We start from the raw sequence: 6,431 nt of genomic DNA, 5'->3' as shown, positions 1-6,431 counted from the left end.
GCTGCCACTATAGTGCACGTTGCCTCTTCCTTTGCAGTTGACATTCACCTGACAAAGCTAACCCAGTTTTTGGCTTGTCAGGAAGGAAGAAAAGGAGAATTGGGATTCCAGATTGGCTTCTACTTCAGGTTTTCATTTTCCTATGGGGCGGGATGTTTTATATACTCGAGCTAACATGGTGCAGTCATCAAGAGCACCCACAGAAGAGTGTATGGCCACGATCAGTGGTCCGGAATAAAGGTAGGTTTGTATATAGGGAGGAGGCCATATCTAATGAGGAACAGAAGAGCAGACTTTACACCTGGTTTTTTCCATGGTACATGACGGCACCACGAGAGAGGGAATCCGCCCTACGAGGACAGGAAACCTTCAAGATAAAAGGGGCGGCTCCTCTCTCCGCATCAGTTGGTTTCCTGTCCTCGACGGGGAACCCTCAAGATGAAAGCCTCTTGGAAGATTCCGAAGAAGAGGATGCCTGGGTCGGGTGATTAATGGCAGGCATGGGTCTGCTACACCCGACGCCAGGTACCGGTAGTCGCCTCGGGGGCCATATATGCCTATGTCCCCCCTGAGCGAAGGCATGGCCACAGCTGGGCAGATGCCCAGGCGAAGCGGGGTACCTTGGCGGATGGATTCTCCAAGATGTCAGCAAAAAAGGTCCAGGGAGGCCACGGGTAGTGTTCCCTCCCTGTTGACATACAAGTGGCCATGCAGCCCAGGAGACACATCGGTGCCCGGGCAGAAGAGCTCCTCGGAGGCCACAGACAGTGACCCTCCCTGTCGAAGCCCAGACACCGGACCCCGCAGCGTACCTGCAGTCAGAAGGTGCTCTGCAGCATGGGAGGCCAGGGATCAGATCCCACCATGGATGACGTCAGCGGATGCGGCAGGGGTAACTGATCCGTGGTCCAGGTCCATCGGGGGTAAGGGGTGTCTGGGGGCCCCGAAATAGGCAGGGCCCAAGCGCTCACCCGGCCCGCACAGAGCTCAGGTCGTCTGGCCGCACCGGGGGCGGCGCGCACTCGGAGCGCGCATGATGGCCGCCGAACCGGAAGTGGCTGCGTGCGACCCGGAAGTGGAGGGGGCGCACAGCACCGCGGGGCCTGGGAGAGGCAGGAAGTGTGCGCGGTCCCGGGGGGGGAGCACGCAGACGCAAGGGGCGCGCATGGGTCCATACAGCAGAACAGGTGCGAGACCGGCTGGTCTTAAATAGTACCCTTTTTTTTTTTTTTTTTTTTGTCGCCAGGAAAGGCGAGCAGGCGTCACAGCACCAAATTTGAGTGGGGTGACTACTTGCAGCCATAAGCAGCATAATGGATAGCCCTTCGCCAGAGCATATACAACCGCGCCAGGAAGCGAAGGAGAGGCGGTCATGCTCAGACGAAAAAGCACGCCGCAGCAGTAGTGTGAGCCACTCGGGCAGCGCACGGGCGGATCGTCACCGCAGAAAAGAGGGGTCCATAGTCTCGTTGGGAGACAGTGAGAGGACCAGCCAACCTCCAGATCCGGTACCCGTTCTATGAAGCGTCCGAGTGGTGAGTGAACTTCGAGAAAGTCCAGTAATCTAATGTCTGTTCTTTCTCTTTTTTGCCTCTTTTTTTTTTTTTCCTCTCCATATATATATATATATATATATATATATATATATATGGGGTGGAGTATAGGAGGTCCCTAAGAAGTATAGAGGAAAGTCAAAAAATAAAGTGTGCTTTATGTAAAAGTCCCGTAGAAGCAGCCTGGAACAAAAAATTATGCCAGGAGTGCATTAACAAGACCATAGCGGAGGAGACACCCTCATTTTCAGATAGTTTGAGGGCCATAATTCAGACAGAAGTTTCCAAGTCAGTAAGAGCATTACAAACGGTAGATACAGAAAGAAAAGCTAGGAGATCGAGCCCCTCAGGGGTCCCTCAACAGGACTCTACAGGGTCAGAAGACGACTCAAATAAGTCGCAGTTTTCAGGAAGTAGCTCGGACGGGGAAGATACGTTTCCAGTAGAAGCTACGGATGAACTCATTAAAGCAGTTAGATCTACCATGGGGCTAGTGGAAGAGCGGACAAAAAAGACAGCCCAAGATCTCATGTTTAGTGGACTGCAAAAGAGAAAACGTAGAACCTTCCCTGTTAATGAGCAACTGAAAGCACTCATAAATCGCGAGTGGGAAAAACCAGAAAGGAAGTCCCAGAATACAAATTCCCTGAAGAGGAGATACCCATTTGAGGAAGAGGCATCCTCATCCTGGGATAGGGCCCCCAAAATTGATGTGGCGATATCAAAGGTCGCCAGAAAATCCTCCCTGCCCTTTGAGGACTTGGGGTTTCTAAAAGAGCCACTGGACCGAAAGGCGGATAGTTGCCTTAAGGCAGCTTGGGAAACCTCGGCTGGCGCACTAAGACCCGCCATTGCAGCCACTTGTGTGGCTAGGTCCTTAAAGATATGGACAGACAACTTGGAGGATCAATTGGAACAAGGGGTTCCCAGAGACGATTCTGGAATCATTGCCGGCTATTAGGGCAGCGGCGAACTTTCTCACAGAGGCGTCAGCAGATTCGGCCAGACTAGCCTCAAAGTCAGCAGCCTTAACCAATGTAGGACGGCGGGCGGTGTGGCTCAAATGCTGGCCGGGGGACACCCAGGCGAAAGTGAAACTTTGCTCTCTACCATGTGAAGGAAATTTCTTGTTCGGCCCGGCATTGGATGAAGTGCTGGAGAAAGCGAGTGATACCAAAAAGAATTTTCCGAAACAACCATTTCAGGCCTTTCGGCGCTCCTTTCAGAGGGGCCGAAAGTTCAGGAGACAACAATTTAAAGATCGGGACAGGAGCAATTCCAACAGGCGATACAGAGGAGGGAGAGGCTTCTATTTCAGTAAGCCCCCGAGAGAAGCCAAAAAACCCACCCAGTGACGGTCCGTCTCAGGTGGGGGGAAGGCTCTCTCACTTCCTCCCAGCCTGGGAAAGGATCTCATCCAGCACCTGGATCCGACAGATGGTAGGGTCAGGTCTGGAGTTAAAATTCCACCATTGGCCACCACAAAAATTCACTCAAACTCCGGTACAATCATCTCAGGAAAGACAAGAGTTTGGAAGAGGAGGTATTATCGCTTGTACAAAAACTCGTACTGGAAGAAGTTCCAGAAAAAGAAAAAGGCTTTTACTCCCCCGTTTCTGATAAAGAAACCAGACGATTCCTGGAGGACGATTGTAAATCTGAAAGGCCTCAACAAATATCTAGTAGTCCCATCATTCAAGATGGAGACAATAAGATCTACAGTAAAACTCCTCTTCCCTCTGTGTTACATGGCGGTCCTGGATCTCAAGGACGCCTACTATCATGTTCCGATCCGGCAGCAAGACTGCAAATACCTCAGGGTGGCAGTCCAGATAAAATCTCAGTGGCATCACTTTCAGTACAAGGCTCTGCCCTTTGGGGTAGCAACAGCCCCCCGGGTCTTCACGAAATTAATTGCGGAGGTCACGGCACATCTCTGAGAAAAAGATGCCCTAGTAATACCATATCTGGACGACTTCTTGATAGTGGGGAAAGATTTCGCTCACTGTCAGGAACAAGTCAAGGTAGTGGTAGAGACTCTTCAAACTCTGGGTTGGCAATTGAACTTCAAAAAATCCAGGTTGGAGCCAACGATGGTCCAGAAATTTTTGGGCCTAACAATACTCGGAAATACAGGAGTGTCGCCTCCCAGAGGAGAAAGGAAAAAACCTAATCAGAACAACATTAGGAAAACCAACAATAACTCTGAGGAAATCCATGTCGGTGTTGGGGTCCCTAACCTCCTGCATACCAGCGGTAAAATGGGCGCAGTTTCACACAAGGGAACTTCAATGGTGTGTCTTGCAAAGCGATCTGACACTTCAAGGGCAGTTAGAACAGAAGCTCACCATCCCGGATCCTGTACTCCAGTCGTTAAGATGGTGGTTACAGATAGAGTCCGCTCCGGGGGGAGTACCCTGGACATATACAGCCTCCAGAGTAGTCACGACAGATGCCAGTCCCTGGGGCTGGGGAGCCCATCTAGACACCCTATGGCTCCAAAATCCTTGGGTTCAGGAGGAAAAAGATCTATCCTCAAACGAGTGGGAGCTACTAGCCATCGAAAGAGCGCTGGAAGGATTACTGACACACCTGAGAGGACATCATATGAAGGTCCTATCGGACAATCGTACAGCAGTTGCATACGTAAACCATCAAGGGGGCACCCGTTCTCTGTCATTAATGGAAATAGCAGGAAGAATCCTGACTCTGGCGGAACATCAGTTCCTCTCATTATCGGCCCTGCATATCCGAGGCACAGACAACCTGAAGGCGGACTTTCTGAGCAGGAACCACTTAGAGCAGGGAGAATGGTGCCTAAAAGAGTCCATTTTTCAACAAATTGTGCGAAGGTGGGGAAAACCTATAATAGATCTCTTTGCATCAAAAGCCAACAGAAAAGTTCAGAAATTCTGCTCCCTAAGACCAGCAGACAGGCCACTGGCGGAAGACGCCTTCAGAATAAAATGGACATCGGGTCTCCTGTACACATTCCCTCCGATATGCCTCATTCCATTAGTCCTGAAGAAGATCAGGGAGGACCAAGCCAGAGTAATTATGATAGCTCCCTTTTGGCTAAAAAGGCCGTGGTTCTATTGGCTGAGAGTGATGTCAGTGACGGACCCATGGGTGCTCCCAGAGGATCACGACCTCCTAACACAGGGTCCCTTCAATCATCCTCCGAATTCCAGGCTGCATTTGACAGCCTGGAATTTGAAAGGTCAATATTAGAAAAGAAAGGGTTTTCAGCGAGATTGATTTCCACCCTAATCAGCAGCAGAAAGCCAGTGACTACAAAAATATATGGGAGGATATGCAGGAAGTTTTTGTCCACCTCAGGCCCAATACAGGAGGGGGAAGTACCGGTAAGGGCAGTGCTAGAGTTTCTACAAAGGGGCTTAGACTTGGGCTTAGCGGTCAGCACCCTGAAAGTACACGTTTCAGCCCTGGCAGCATTATTCAACTATGACCTGGCAAGCGATAGATGGGTCGCCAGATTTATCTGGGCCTGTACTAGAGCTGACTCTGTCCCATCTCCTAAACCTCCTCCCTGGGATCTAAATTTAGTCCTATCATCCCTAACGGAAAGTCCATTTGAACCAATAGACGCAACATCAGACAAAGTGTTAACCTTAAAAACAGCCTTATTAGTGGCACTCACATCGGCACGTAGGGTTGGGGACCTACACGCACTATCAGCAGACCCACCATACACTCAGGTTATGGATGATAGAGTCGTGCTAAGATTAGACCCAGCATACCTCTCTAAGGTAGTGTCGAAATTCCACAGAGCTCAGGAAATCTTGCCATCCCTCTGTCCTAACCCTGGTAACAAAAAGGAAGAGAGATTACATTGTCTAGACGTTAGGAGATGTATCCTACAGTATTTAGAGGTGACAAAACCATGGAGGAAACAGAGGGCCTTATTTATCTCATCAGGGGGCAAGGAAAGGCCTTAAAGCCTCTAAGCAAACTATAGCTAGATGGGTGAGAGAGGCCATCATACTAGCATATAGTAGTGCAGGCAGGGTTGTTCCAGAGGGCCTAAAAGCTCACTCCACGAGGGCCATGGCAACATCCTGGGCGGAGAGAGCGGACGCCTCCATCGACCAAATCTGTAAGGCGGCCACTTGGTCCTCTCCATCTACCTTTTTCAGACATTACAGATTAGATCTATCTACCTCTGATCTCACATTTGGGAGAAGAGTGTTACAGGCAGTGATTTCCCCCCCCCCCCTAAAGAGAATACAAATCTCTAACTCTCTCGTGGTGCCGTCATGTACCATGGAAAAACACGGGTATTACATACCTGGTAATGTGTTTTTTCAGGGGACATGACGGCACCCTTATATTCCCGCCCTACTTGATCACGTCATTAGTTGGGTGTTTTTTGTTAGTATTATACACTCCCTTGGTGTTGGAAATTTAGCAGTGTAAAACAGGTATTTATGTGTGCACTAACCTGCGGAGTTCCCCTCATGCTCTGTAAAACCAACTGATGCGGAGAGAGGAGCCGCCCCTTTTATCTTGAAGGTTTTCTGTCCTCGTAGGGCGGATCCCCTCTCTCGTGGTGCCGTCATGTCCCCTGAAAAAACACATTACCAGGTATGTAATACCAGTGTTTCACCTTCATGTTTTTTTTTTTTGTTTGTTTTTGGGTTTTTTTTTTGTTTGTCACCCATGACTGCACGAGAGGGGCTCCGCCCTTCCAGGACAGGAAACCTTCAAGATAAAAAGAGCTGCACCTCTCTCTGCATCAGTTGGTTTCCTGTCCTTGATGGGGGAATTATCAAAGTGAACTCTCATTGTGCCATGGCAGAAGAGGATGTTTGGGACAGATGAGGTTTGGCAGACAAGGGTCTGCTGCGTCTGTCACCA

This window comes from Dendrobates tinctorius, unplaced genomic scaffold (assembly GCF_039654945.1).
Source record: "Dendrobates tinctorius isolate UK_male_01 unplaced genomic scaffold, ASM3965494v1 ptg000228l, whole genome shotgun sequence".
NCBI lineage: Eukaryota > Metazoa > Chordata > Amphibia > Anura > Dendrobatidae > Dendrobates > Dendrobates tinctorius.
This window is presented reverse-complemented; position numbering follows the sequence as displayed.